General features: G+C 44.3%; 1 long non-coding RNA gene across 1 annotated transcript in view; it reads left to right on the top strand.

Moving 5' to 3' along the window:
- The first annotated feature begins 2,779 nt into the window (after positions 1–2,779).
- The window catches only part of LOC144340840 (uncharacterized), a 46,283-nt gene continuing 33,919 nt past the window's right edge, over positions 2,780–15,143 (top strand). The window contains exons 1-2 of the long non-coding RNA XR_013417305.1: positions 2,780–3,245; positions 10,730–10,805. This is a non-coding gene — a long non-coding RNA (uncharacterized LOC144340840). The remainder of the gene's footprint in view (positions 3,246–10,729; positions 10,806–15,143) is intronic.

A 15,143-nucleotide genomic window follows, 5' to 3' on the forward strand; every position in this document is an offset into this window, starting at 1 on the left:
GCTCAGGTGATCCTCCCACCTCAGCCTCTCGAGTAGCTGGAACTACAGGTGTGCACCATTACACCTGGCTAATTTTTAAATTTTTTTTTTGTAGAGATGGGTTTTCGCCATGTTGCCCAGGCTGGCCTTGAAATTCTGAGCCCAAGCAATCCACCCACCTCAGCCTCCCAAAGTGCTAGGATTACAGGCGTGAACCACTGCACCCAACACCCAGCCACAGTTTGTTTTTGTTTTTGTTTTGAGACGGAGTCTTGCTCTGTCGCCCAGGTTGGAGTGCAGTGGCGTGATCTCAGCTCACTGCAACCTCCGCCTCCCATATTCAAGCAATTCTCTGCCTCAGCCTCCCAAGTAGCTGGGATTATAAGTGACTGCCACTACGCCCAGCTAATTTTTGTATATTTTTAGTAGAGACGGGGTTCACCATCTTGGCCAGGCTGGTCTTGAACTCCTGACCTTGTGATCCACCCACTTAGGCCTCCCAAAGTGTTGGGATTACAGGCGTGAGCCACCGCACCTGGCTGCCACAGTTTTTTTTATAGTGTCATTCAAGATGAACTTGTAGGCCAGGAGTGGTGGCTCATGCCTATAATGCTAGCACTTTGGGAGGCCGAGGTGGGTGGATCACTTGAACCCAGGAGTTTGAGACCAGCCTGGGCAGCATGGTGAAATCCCGTCTCTACTTAAAAGAAAAAAAAAAAGATGAACTTGTAGGCAGTGTTCTTAAAATTAATAATAAAATTGTAAACATTTGTAATCTAGAAATTATTTAATGTGTAGAAGCAAGCAATCATATGCTTTTGAGAACAATAGATAATATACTTGCATAGAACAACATCTAGTAAAAATAAACCAAAATGTTAATAGTAATTATCACAGAATGATGTGATCTCGAGTGATTTAATTTCTCTTTTTGCTCATTTAAAAAATGTTTCTTATGATAACTATTATTGATTTAATCAATTTTGTAATTATAATTATAATAATAAAAAAAACTCTTACCAGTTGGAGGCACATTACTTTTCTAGACTTTATTTTCTGTATATGTAATATGGACATTCTAGAAATTACTCTATAGAGAGGTTGTGTGGATTAATGGATAATGCAGACAAAGGGCTTTAAGGAGCTCCAGGCACACGGTTAAGTGTACACTACATGGTGGCCACCAGCATCCCTGCTGTCATCTGATTCATTTGTGCTTCTGCCTCTACTCTTGCCTGTTCTTCATAGGTAGAAGAGTAGCCTTTCAAGTCAGATCACATAAGGCTTTGCCCTGTTTAAAGCCTTCCAGTGTAGCCAGGAACGGTGACTCACGCCTGTAATCCTAGCACTCTGGGAGGCTGAGACTGTTTTTGTTCTATCCTACCTCAGGGCCTTTGCACTCGCCCTTCCTCCTTACCTTAGATTCCACTCCCCTCATCTTCTCTTAGGTGGTTTTTGGTCTCAGCATAAAAGTCACCTCCCCAAAGATGCCTTCCCAGGCCGGGCGCGGTGGCTCACGCCTGTAATCCCAGCACTTTGGGAGGCCGAGATGGGCAGATCATGAGGTCAGGAGATGGAGACCATCCTGGCTAACATGGTGAAACCCCGTCTCTACTAAAAAATACAAAAAACTAGTTGGGCGAGGTGGCAGGCGCCTGTAGTCCCAGCTACTTGGGAGGCTGAGGCAGGCGAATGGCGTAAACCGGGGAGGCGGAGCTTGTAGTGAGCTGAGATCCGACCACTGCACTCCAGCCTGGGCGACAGAGCGAGACTCCATCTCAAAAAAAAAAAAAAAAAAGATGCCTTCCCTGGCCACACAACCAAAGGTAGCTAACCAGCCACACTTCTATTGAATACTTCTCTGGTTTAATACTTCCCTTGGTTAATTTTCATCATAGCATTTGTCAGCACTTTACACGTTCTTGTTCATTCTGTTACCTAGTCTCCGTTTCTCCACAGACCTTGCTTGTCATGTCAGAGCTGTCATGGCATATCCAGAAGAGTGTCTAGCACATTGCAGATGCTCCAGACATGGGTGTTAAATCTTTTCATTAATTAATTAGATTATCTTTGTCAAGTGACTGAACGGTTTAATCACCTCCTTCTCAGAGGTCTGGTGTTTTCCTAAGGAGGCAGAGGGCAATTATTTCACTTTATTTCTACATCCCCCACCCTCCACCACTACCCCCAATTAGAAAGAGGATGATTTAAAAAAACAAAAAAGGGTGGGCACGGTGGCTCATGCCTGTAATCCCAGCACTTTGGGAGGCCGAGGCAGGTGGATTACCTGAGGTCAGGAGCTTGAGACCAGCCTGGCCAACGTGGTGAAACCTTGTCTCTACTAAAAATACAAAAATTAGCTGGCGTAGTGTCAGCCACCTGTAATCCCAGCCACTCGGGATGCTGAGGCAGGAGAATCGCTTGAACCCGGGAGGCGGAGGTGGTGAACCAAGATCGCACTGCTACACTCCAGCCTGGACAAGGCAGTGAGACTCCGTCTCAAAACGAACAAACAAACAAACAAAAACATCTGTTTCTCATGTTCTTTCAGATATGGCTGGATTCCTACCTTTCCATCCCAGATTGGGTTTTGTTTTTTGTTTTTTTTAAAGCTGCCCAGATTTGAAAAGAGAACCTTTGCAGACTTTAATTCTGATACATGAGGCAGGACAGGCAGTCCTCACTCTACAAAGAGGTTGTGTTCCCAAAGTTTCTTTGTTTGTTTCCAACACAGAATGCATTTTTCATTGGAAACAATGTTCCCAGACTAGCCCACAAAAGCCTATTTAACCCACTATGCTAAGTAGAAAACGAAGTGCGTTTAAATTCTAGGAAACACAACCGGGAAAATGAATAAGAAACACAATTTAAATGTTTATGTTGAATATTAGTGCTTGGGGAAAAGCAGCTTCCAACAAAGAAGAATGAAGCAGGAAGAGTCAAGGGTGTGGAAGATTCCGAGAAGGGAGTGGAAGCCGGGTTGTCATGGCCAGGCCACAGTCCAGCATCTGACAGGGCTGTGGACGAAAGCTGAGTCTGTCTAACAGCAGCTGGGCCTGGGCAGGTCTGAGCCCGTGTGAGGAACATTCCTGCAGATCCACAGCATGCAGAGGGCAGGCGGGGCTGACACAGACACTTCTCCCCAGTGAATTCTGGAGGCTGGAGTTAACCTATAGGAAGTCTTCCATGAGGCCGAAATTGGAGTATGTGACAGGTGTGGCTTCCGGGCCTCATGGAGTTCCTCCGAGAGCTTCTGCCTGGGTTATGTGAGTATAAACATGTTACTACATCTTAAAAAATAATGGGCTCAGTTTTAGTTTCATTGGTGTTTCCCACAAGGTAATTTAAGGCATTTTCCCCCTATATCTGATCTTTGTGATGCTACTTTGAGGCAAAAGCTTTTTATCTCCTAAAACTCAGGCCCCAAAAGCAGGGGCCATCTCCTTATAGAGGAGGTCTTCTAAAATTTCTCATGTTTTTCCAGAATTTGAAATTTCTCCTATTTTGAATAAGGAAGTGTTCTTTTTGGGAAAGAGCCATTATCCTGAAATCAACCCTAATTTTGGAAGCTTGCAGCAAGAGTACCCCAGTAGAACTGGTAAAGAAGGAAGCAAAGAAATTGAAGACACAGTTAGGAATTATTCCTGCAAAGAGTACTTCATAATTATTAAGTGTTTTATGTCAAGTAAATGAACTCCTAAAGATCACTTAAAGGCAATAGCAGTAAATAGTAATATTTTAGATGATGAATCTACATTTAGAGGACAAAGTACAAAATGGGGTAACATTTCCAACAAGAGTATCTTATATGGAATTTAGTTAAGTGCGTAGGCAGGAAAGAGTATGCTCTTGAAAATTATACAGGATGATTTTGAGAGGGGCTCTAGTGATGAAGACATTAGTGTCAAAGATGTATGTGAAGAGTTTGAATAAAAGTGTTTCACGAAATGTGGGATTGAAGATAGCTATACTTCTATGCATGTAGCAAAATTACACTTGTACCTCATAAGTTAATACAAATGTTTAAAAAGCTGTATTTCTTTTCTTTCTTTCTTTCTTTTTTTTTTTTTTGATATAGTGCCTCACTGTGTCACCTAGGCTGGAGTGCAGTGGCACGATCTCAGCTCACTGCAACCTCCACCTCCTGGGTTCAAGTGATTCTCCTGCCTCAGCCTCCTGAGTAGCTGATATTACAGGCAGATGTCACCAAGTCCAGCTAATTTTTGTATTTTTAGTAGAGACGGAGTTTTGCCATGTTGGCCAGGCTGGTCTGGAACTCCTGACCTCGGGTGATCCACCCGCCTCATTCTCCCAAAGGGCTGGGATTACAGGCGTGAGCCACCGTGCCCGGCCTAAAAAGCTATATTTCTTAAGGTATTGTTTTATATAATGTGTGATTTAAATATATGTGCAACCACAGAAGGATAAAGATCGCATGCTCTCACTCCTATGTGGGAGCTAAAAACGTTGAACTCACAGAAGCGGAGAGTAGAATAGTGGTAACTAGAGGTTGGGAAGGGTACAGGGAGTGGGAGAATAGGGAGAGGAGAGGCTGGGCGCAGTGGCTTACACCTGTAATCCCAACACTTTGGAAGGCCAAGGTGGGTGGATCACTTAAGGTCAGGAGTTGAAGACTAGCCTGACTAACATGGCGAAACACCATCTCTACTAAAAATATGAAAATTAGCCAAGTGTGGTGGCACACACTTGTAATACCAGCTACTTGGGAGGCTGAGGCAGGAGGATCACCCCAACCCGGGAGGCAGAGGTTGCTGTGAACCGAGATCATGCCTCTGCACTCCAGCCTGAGTGACAGAGTAAGACCCTGTCTCAAAAAAAAAAAAAAAAAAAAAAAAAAAAAAAAAAAATTACAGCTAGAGAGGAGGAGTAAGTTCTAGTTTTTTATAGCACTGTAGGATTGTAGTTAACAGTAATTTACTACATATTTTCAAATAACCATAAGAGAGATTTTGAATGTCACCAACACAAATAAATGACAAATGTTTGAGGTTATCATATGCTAATTACCCTGAGTTGATTATTACACATGTTATATGTGTATCAAAATATCATTCTGTCCCCCATAAATATATACATTGTGTCAAAAAGTAATATATATGTGCAACCGAATTAATCTCTGAAATATTATAGACATTTGAATCTTGTCTACATCCTAGTAGTTTATATATCCAATTAGGCTAATTTTGGGGAGGGGGAATCTCATTGGAAAAATAAGAATTGTATTACATATGTCCTCTCTTTGCATTCAGGCATATGTGGAATACATCAGTACAAGTTTGCTTCTAAAAGAGGCAGAGCATACTGGACTAAGAGTATGATAAAGCCTGGCGCAGTGGCTCATGCCTGTAATCCCAGCACTTTGGGAGGCCGAGGCGGGCGTATCACTTGAGGTCAGGAGTTCAAGACTGGGCTGGCCAAAATGGTGAAACCCCGAATCCACTACAAATACAGAAATTAGCTGGGCGACGTGTCATGCGCCTGTAATCTCAGCTACTCAGGAGGCTGAGGCAGGAGAATCACTTGAACCCAGGAGGCAGAGGTTGCAGTAAGCCGAGACTGTGCCACTGCATTCCAGCCTGGGTGACAGAGGGAGACTCCATCTCAAAAAAAAGAAAAGTATGATAAAAAGATCCAGGCTCTAGTTCTGGATTTATTATTGCAGCCACATCCTCTGGACGAGTCAGTTGTCTCTCCGCATTTCAGTTTTATCAAATGGAAAAAATGAAAACAGTCACACTTCTTACATAACTTCTTTTATTATCTCTATTACAAATACAGAGACTCAATTATTGACTAATTTATACTAATAGTGGGAAGCAGGGTCTGGATAATCCCAGATGATTACTAATTTAAAACTACTTTACATTTTACTTAGTAATGTGTTTGGAGCACTTACATTTTGTAGCTAGTTACAATTTTACTTTAACTGAAATAATAAGATAAGGCCTTAAATACTGGCTTCCCTGGATAGGGAGTTGTGTGGGTTTCCTTTCCAGGCAGTTGGGGTTTTCCATGGAACCTGCTCTACAGTGTCAGCAGGAGTATAACATAGAAGGCTTCCAAGTCAGGTGGTCCAGAGCCAAATCAAAGCCCCATCCCTTTTTTAGCAAATTTCTCAACCTTACTTAGCCGTGCCTGCCTGCCTCTTTCTAAAATGGGGAAAATAATAATACTCACTTCACTGGTTTATTGAGAAGATTAAACAAGGACACCATTATTGCTTCTGTTGTTGTTGTTATTATTTTAAAATCTAGGTTGGTGATTGTATCAGTTTCTTAGGGCTGCTCCAAAGAAAGTACCACAAGCTGAGTGACTTAAATAGCGGAAAAGTATTATCTTACAGGTCAAGAGGCTGGAAGTCTGAAATCAAGGTGTCAGCAGGGCCATGTTCCCACTGAAACCTGTAGTGGGGAATCCTTTGTTGCTTCTTCTAAGTTTCTAGTGTTTCCTCGGCTTGTAGATGCGTCACTCCAGTCACACGGCCATCTTCTTCTTCTTTTCTTTTTCTTTTTGAGACAGAGTCTCACTCTTTTGCCCAGGTCAGACTGCAGTGGTGCTATCTCAGCTCACTGCAAGCTCCGCCTCCCGGGTTCACGCCATTCTCCTGCCTCAGGCTCCCAAGTAGCTGGGACTGCAGGTATGTGCCACCAAGCCCAGCTAATTTTTGTATTTTTAATAGAGAGAGGGTTTCACCATGTTGGCCAGGCTGGCCTCAAACTCCTGACCTCAAGTGATCTGCCCGCCTTGGCCTCCCAAAGTGCTGGGATTACAGGCGTGAGCCACTGGCGGCACACAGCCACATTCTTCCTGTGTCTTTACATTGCTTTCCCTGTGTGCTCATCAATCTCTATGTCTAACTTTCCCCAATATGACACTAGTCATATTGGATTGGGAACCACCCTGATCACCTGATTTCAACTTGATTACCTCTCCCAAGCTCACTTGCTCGCTCTTTCTCTCTTTCTCTTTCTTTCTTTCTTTCTTTCTTTCTCTTTCCTTCCTTCCTTCCTTCCTTCCTCTTTCTTTCTTTTTTTCTCTCTCATTTACTTTTTCTTTCTTTCTTTCTTTCTTTCTTTCTTTCTTTCTTTCTTTCTTTCTTTCTTTCTTTCTTTCTCTCATTCTCTCTCTCTCCCTTCCTTCCTTCTCTCCCTCCCTCCCTCCCTCCCTTCTTCCTTCCTTCCTTCCTTCCTTCCTTCCTTCCTTCCTTCCTTCCTTCCTTCCTTCCTTCCTTCCTTCCTTCCTTCCTTCCTTCTTTCCTTCTACAGTGGCACAATATTGGCCCACTGCAGCCTCAAACTCCTGGGCTCAAGCGATCCACCTCAGCCTCTCAAGTAGCTGGGACTAGGTGCTTGTGTCACCATGCCTGACTAATTTTTAATTCTTATTTTTTCCAGAGATGGGGTTTCACCATATTGCCCAGGCCAGTCTCGAACTCCTAGCTTCAAGCAGTCCTCCCACCTGCGATTCCAGGCATGAGCCACTGTGCTTGGCCAAAGCCTGTATTTCTAAATGAGATCACATTTTGAGGTTCTGGGGGTTAGTGTTTGGACACAACTGAACCCATAACAGTAACAGTTCTTTCTCTCAAAAATTCTCCAAAGTAAGGAAAGTGTTTTACATTTTGCTATCTAAAGTCTCTTCCCTGCAAGATGTTATAATCAAAGGGTTTGCTGCTTATCAAGAAAGTTTGGATACAAAAACTTCAGTTGGTTCTGTTTGTGAGTAAACTTGAAAACAAATTATTTGTTTTGTTTAAAGAGGGAAACATTCTTTCAGGCGGGACTGTCAAAAACACGTTACAAACTGTCTCATTTCCAGTGAGCTGTTCTCTGCCTTCCACCCAGACAAACAGAAGACAACACTCCTGTCTGCTCTTGCTGGCAGCAGAGCCTTTCACTGGGTCTTGATTTCAAATGGTCATCAGAATTTATCCTCATGGTCCCTGGTCTTCACTAGAGAGTCCCTGTTTTACTCATTGAAGTCAAGCAGACTTGGGCTCCGATTCGAGCTCTACCACCAACAGCCAGTTAGTATACTAATGTCTCAGCCTCAATTTTCTCATCTGTAACATGAGGGTGATAACATCTCGTGGGCTGGTGGTGAGATTTGGAGTCCCTAATGCCTGGTAGACAGTCTGCAAATCATGGTCATATTATCATGGAAGAATAATGTTTGGGAAACTTTGGAGGACCTTTTCTATGACTTATTTGAGGCCTTCTGCACATACCCTTCCAAGGGCAGAACAGTGGGCCTGTACCTTGCATCAGCAGAGGAAAAGGTGGAATCTGAATATGGCCTTTGGAGCTTGAACAGACAGAAATGTCACTTTGCTATCAAAGGTGGAGGTATTGTCTCTGGCCATCTACCCGCCTTTCTGATCTACCATAGGCAGATCTGAAATAGCAACACTTTTCTGTGCACAAATGAGATCAATGCAGAAGAGAAGCAACTTTCATCTGGGAGAGAAGGTTAAGTTTAGAGCCTGGGGTGCAAAGGCAGAGATGGGTCTGGAGAGGACCCTGGAGTCAGGCCAGGGGTGTTGGGGCCAGGGGGACACTGAGGTGTTAGGCAGGTATGTGGTTGAGAGACACAGCCTCTGTGAAGGAAGCAGGGCAAGTATGAGCAGAGGAAGCGGGAGATGCTAAAGACAGGACAGCCTCCTGCCTCTTAGAATTCTGCCCAGGCTCGCCCTGCTGGGTAGACTTCATTTTAAACTTTATTATTTTTATTTTTTGAGACAGAGTCTCACTCTGTTGCCCAGGCTGTAGTGCAGTGGTGCGATCTTGGCTCACCGCACCCTCTGCCTTCCGGGTTCTGATGATTCTCCTGCCTCAGCCTCCTGAGTAGCTGGGACTACAGGCACCAGCCACCATGCCCGGCTAATTTTTGTATTTTTAGTAGAGATGGAGTTTCACCATGTTGGCCAGGCAGGTCTCAAACTTTTGACCTCAGGTGATCTGCCCACCTCAGCCTCCCAAAATGCTGGGATTACAGGCGTGAGCCACCGTGCACTGCCCGGACCTTCATTTTGAACTTTGAGTTCTTTCCCTAGTTATGATTCCTCTACTGGGGCAGACAGCTCCTCTCCAAGTGCCAGCTTCTTCAACACAAAGAGGCTTAAAACCCAAGGCCTCCCTCATAAACTGATTGGCACACGTAAGCAATAGATCAAGAGCAACTATAAAAGTCTTGGTTGTGTTCCTTGAGGGACATATTAAGAAACCCTTGAGGGCATATTGCCTCTCGCCTGGAGCTTTGGGAGGTCTATAATCCTGGAAAGGACTCAGGCAGGTCTGTGGGAGCCAAATTGCATCAGCCCTAGTTTCAAAAGTGTTACCTTTTGCTCTTTGTGATTGTAGCTGAATTAGTTGAGTTGTAGTAACAAAGGGGTAAGTGCCCAATTGTGTGTGAGTATGCTCCTCATCCCTCAAAGACAGTATCCAGATATCCTTTATATCCCAAATCCATTATTAGAATCTGAAGATTTCCAAGTTTTTGATATAGCAATTGTCACTCAATAACTTAATGCATTAACAGTGAATTTTCTAGACAAAGTATAAATCCAGGTCATTTCTTCTCTCCGAGCCTTGGTTTATCATGTGAAAGAAGGTTGTAGGAGCAACAACTAAGGCTTCTGATTGTGATCAAATCCTACATCTTGAGAAGCAATGGCTCCAGGCGTCTGTGGTGGGGATTAACACAGAGCAGTGTGCAGCCATCTGTAACAAGCAGGTGAAAGTGGGCTAAAATGTGCATCAAGTACTCCCTCAGAGGGGAAGAATCCATCCAGACACTCTTATCTTTCATTCTATAAACACGTATTGAGCACCTAGAATGCATGAAGGAACAGCAAAGAAAATATTCGGTTCTGAAAGTACTCCCAAGGCGAGGCAGGTGGAGGCAGATCACAAGACCCCTTGGAAGGGCGAGTGCTGGGAGATTTGTCCAGGAGGTGAGAGGATTGGAATCTATGCCCTTTGATTTTAAAAATCCTGCCTAGTTTCCTCGTAGGTAGCCTCCATTTGTTAGGCTATGTGTCCCTATTTTGGCCTCAAAAATTTTGATCAGAGTGAACATGGGGTAAGATAATCATGAAAATGCACTCTATACCTCCCTCATACCCCAGAGGTCAGAGAGACAAGCCAAGGGCTGCAGTGGCCCGATTTGTCTTGATGGTGAATTTGGTGCTGGGTTAACGGCTCATGTCATGCATGTGTGTGTTTGAGTGAGGGAGTCTTTAAATTACTAGCCCTTCCTAATCTTTCCCTGAGTTTGGGAGAAGGTGGGTAGAGACTAGATCAAGGGCCAGCTCTGCCCATGCCTCTTTTTAAAACCTGTTTTTCTAGATCATGTAATGAATCTAAATACTGGTCTGTGAAAAAGGAAAAAAGGGTTATTATCTCTCGTATTTCACATCCAGGAATATTAAACAATTAAAAGCTTAACTAATGTTCCCAAGGTCATATGGTGAATTAGGAACAGAGACAGAGAAAAGATTCTGGTTTCTGGTCCTTCTAGTTTTATTGCCTCAGCTTTGGATCTTGCTGCCTCTTTAAATCCCACATTTAGCTAGAATTGGGAGTCGTAGCTGTGAATTGGCTCCATCACTTAAAAAAAGGGGTGCGGAATACTTGCTTTCCTATAAGGCAAAACTATCTTATAACTCTACTGAGCAAGGCCTAAGAGATTGTCAAATTTTCAGCACATGTGAATATCCTTGTTCTTTCAGCTATTGGTATTCTGCAGCAGCTGCCTCACAGAGCCTGGAGAGCTCCAGCAAGGATGGGCCGGAACTCCAGCTGCTGGTGAGCAAGTGTTCACTATTTATAGCGGGAGGGGGGCTGCAAAGGAATGGAATTTTTTCCTTCAGAGTAGGGTTGATGCAACCAACAGGAAGTGGGCTCTGATGGATACTAAAGGAGATCACATGAATATAGCTTATTACAGTACTTATACTCGAGCGTGCTTCAGAATCACCTGAGGGTGCTTGTTGAAAGACAGATTGCGGGGCTCCACCCCCAGAGTTCCTGATTCATCCTGTATCTTAGCCAGTTCGGGCTGCTATAAAAAAGTACCATAGACGGGGTGGCTTAAACAACAAACATTTATTTTGCACAGTTCTGGAGGGTGGGATGTCCAGGATCAAGGTGCTGGCAGATTTGGTGTCTGGTGAGGGCCTGTTTTCTGGTTTATAGACAATGCTTCTCACTATGTTTTCACATGAGAATTCTGCCCTCATGACCCAATCACCTCCCAAAGGCCCCACCTCCTAGTACCATCATCACCTTGAGGATTACGATTTTGTCATATGAATTTTGTGGGAGATACAGACATTCAGTCCACTAGAGTAGTGAATGGCCCAAAAATGTGCTGATGCTGCTTGTTCAGAGACCACACTTTGAGAACCACTGCTCTATATTTTATTTTTATTTTTTGAGACAGCATCTCACTGTCACCCAGGCTGGAGTGCAGTGGGGCGATCTCGGCTCACTGCAACCTCCACTTCCTGAGTTCAAGTGATTCTCCTGTCTCGGCCTCCCAAGTAGCTGGGATTACAGGCACGTGCCACCATGCCTGGCTAATGTTTTTGTATTTTTAGTAGAGATGGGGATTCACCATGTTGGGCAAGCTGGTCGCAAACTCCTGACCTCAAGTGATCCACCTGCCTCAGCCTCCCAAACTGCTGGAATTACAGGCGTGAGCCACCATGCCCAGCCCACTGCTCTGTTTTAACAAATGGATTGTACAGGGAAGAGTCATTGTATATAGTAGCAGATTAAACCAAAAGAATGCACTGACATGCACAAAAAGACTCTTTCTGGTGATCTTACTGACTGTCAAATCAAAATCAGTTGCTTCTGAGCCAGCATTTCTAAGGCAAAGGTATTATTTTATAAACAAAGAAAACTTCACAAAATGTAAAGGTTAGGACTCATAAGGACTACATATCAACATAATTTAATAAAAATTATTTTTTATTTCTCTTTCTTCTTCCTCTAGTGGAAAAAATGCAATTAGTTTGGTCATATGATGACATCGTGTTTGGAGTCAAGACTGGCAAACTTGACCTCCACTTTCAACTCTGAGCACAGCCTAGCCTGGGCCTGGGGGCTGATGACGCTGTCTCAATCTTTGATTAAGAGCCAGGGGAGGCCGGGCGCGGTGGCTCAAGCCTGTAATCCCAGCACTTTGGGAGGCCAAGACGGGCGGATCACGAGGTCAGAAGATCAAGACCATCCTGGCTAACACGGTGAAACCCCGTCTCTACTAAAAAATACAAAAAACTAGCCGGGCGAGGTGGCGCCTGTAGTCCCAGCTACTCGGGAGGCTGAGGCAGGAGAATGGCGTAAACCCGGGAGGCGGAGCTTGCAGTGAGCTGAGATCCGGCCACTGCGCTCCAGCCTGGGCGACAGAGCGAGACTCCGTCTCAAAAAAAAAAAAAAAAAGAGCCAAGGGAAAGGGTGGGCCCTGGAAGAATGTGGCTTATCTGCTGAGTAGAGCAAGACCTTAGCTTTGGCCTCTCAGTTTATTGGATGAGATTGGCCTGTTCAGAGAAACCTTTGGTTCAGGTTTTTCTTTTTGATTGAAATTTGGTATTTTATATTTTCCTAAAAAATTATCCATTTCACTCTGATTTTTGCAAATAATTCTTTTATAAGAATTATAGTTTCCTATATATGTTTTAATCTATTTGTATTTTCCCCTAGTTTTCAAAATTAGACTGTAACCAGCCAACAGGTTCACCTTGCCCACTGCCTAGACAGAGTTGATTTATCAAGACAGGGGGATTGCAATAAAGAAAGAGTAATTAACACAGAGCCATCTGTGTGGGAGACCAGAGATGTTTTATTATTACTCAAATCAGTCTCCCCAAGTATTTGGAGATCAGAGTTTTTAAAGATAATTTGGTGGGTGGGGAGTGGGGAGTGCTGATTGGTGAGGTCAGAGATGAAATCATAGGGAGTTGAAGCTGTCCTCTTGCACTGTTCAAGACCAGTTAATGGATTATTTATTATTGTTGCTGGTCATTTTTGTCCCCTCAGTGAACCAGCTCTTGGATTTCTTTATCCATATGAAGAACTGCAAAGGACCTGAAATTTTTTTTTCTCCTACATGCAAGCTAACAAGTTAGTCTGCCAGTGGTCTCCTAGGTGAGAGATTTGTGCCAATTCCCTAACCCCACTTCCACCTAACATCACGAAAGTCTCATGATGTCTGCACACATAGTGGATTACAGGAGAGGAACCTAAGTCCTAAATTTAGGGAACCGGAATCTTTTATAAGGACAGTAAGCTGGATGCTTGGCTCTGGGTAAAGACCCTCTCTGTCTTGCAAAGCTGTTTGCAATACAAACCTCCCTGAAGAGATAGTCCACAAGAAAGGCAGCCAGTGCCTCTGCCTCTGCTCCTGTCCTGAGGTATTCAGAAACCAAGAAATGCTGGAGAACTGTCTCCCAATAATCAATTAATCCCACTGATTTTGTCTTTCTTCCTTTATTTTTCTTTTTCTTTCATGCCCTTTCTTTCTTTCTTGCCTGCTCTTTCTTTCCTTATCATTATTTGCTGAATTATCTAGTTTTTCCCTGTTATTTATGGAAGTCAAATGTTTTGTTTATTTATTTATTTATTCAAGACAGAGTCGCTCACTGTCACCCAGGCTGGAGTGCAGTGGTGTGATCTCAGCTCACTGCAACCTCTGCCTCCTGGGTTCAAGCGATTCTTGTGTCTCAGCCTCCTGAGTAGCTGGGATCACAGGTGTGTGCCACTGCACCTGGCTAATTTTTGTATTTTTAGCAGCAGAGATGGGGCTTCACCATATTGGCCAGGCTGCTCTTGAACTCCTGACCTCAGTTGATCCACTCACCTCAGCCTCCCAAAGTGCTGGGATTACAGGGGCAAGCCACGAAGCCTGGCCAGCAGTCAAAGGTTTTAAACACAATTAATCAATCATCTTTAGGTTCCCTTGCTCCTTGGTTTGCTCTGGAAGCTAATTTCTTTTCCTCAGACGTTTGTAGATTAAAGCTATAGAGCCCTTTTAACAGGATCTCTGTGACTTGGTGTTAAATTGCACTTCATTGCAATTTAAGAGGAAATGGAATTTGGAAGATAAAAGTGTAAGTTCTGACTCTGCCACTTTGTACTGGTAACCAAATAAATAACCCACTTTGAGTCTCACTTTTGTTTACAAATACAGGCTTGAATTTCATTATCTCTGAAGTCCTTTTTAATTTATGACTCTAAGAGATTTTGAATTAATTTCTTTTTTTTTTTTTTTTTTTTTTTTTGAGACGGAGTCTCGCTCTGTCGCCCAGGCTGGAGTGCAGTGGCGCTATCTCGGCTCACTGCAAGCTCCGCCTCCCGGGTTCACGCCATTCTCCTGCCTCAGCCTCCCAAGTAGCTGGGACTACAGGCGCCCACAACCGCGCCCGGCTAATTTTTTGTATTTTTAGTAGAGACGGGGTTTCACCGTGGTCTCGATCTCCTGACCTTGTGATCCGCCCGTCTCGGCCTCCCAAAGTGCTGGGATTACAGGCGGAATTAATTTCAATTTAAGTGGTTTAATGATTTTTAGCCTGACTTGTTAGTTGAGGCAGCATGGCCATAGAAACTGGTGAAGCTGGCCGGGCGCGGTGGCTCAAGCCTGTAATCCCAGCACTTTGGGAGGCCGAGGCGGGCGGATCACAGGGTCAGGAGATCGAGACCACAGTGAAACCCCGTCTCTACTAAAAATACAAAAATTAGCCGGGCGCGGTGGCGGGCGCCTGTAGTCCCAGCTACTCAGGAGGCTGAGGCAGGAGAATGGCGGGAACCCGGGAGGCGGAGCTTGCAGTGAGCCGAGATCGCGCCACTGCACTCCAGCCTGGGCAACAGCGTGAGACTCCGTCTCAAAAAAAAAAAAAAAAAGAAACTGGTGAAGCTGAGTTCAACCCATGCCTTGGTTGAGCAATTGCTTCCATTTCCTCACATTTTCTTCTGTGGACTCTCACAGAGGAGAGAAAATCCACATGGCACTGGGGCCTCATTTCCTCCCCTTTGGTGGCATCTTGCCTGGGTTAGCCAAAGAGACAAAGAGGCTGACACCAGAGACTGAGCTCTGCAGCCTACCCTTTCTACCAAAGCTGTTTCCTGGCTCGAGAAGCTCCA

This window comes from Macaca mulatta, chromosome 5 (genome assembly GCF_049350105.2).
Source record: "Macaca mulatta isolate MMU2019108-1 chromosome 5, T2T-MMU8v2.0, whole genome shotgun sequence".
NCBI classification, from domain to species: domain Eukaryota; kingdom Metazoa; phylum Chordata; class Mammalia; order Primates; family Cercopithecidae; genus Macaca; species Macaca mulatta.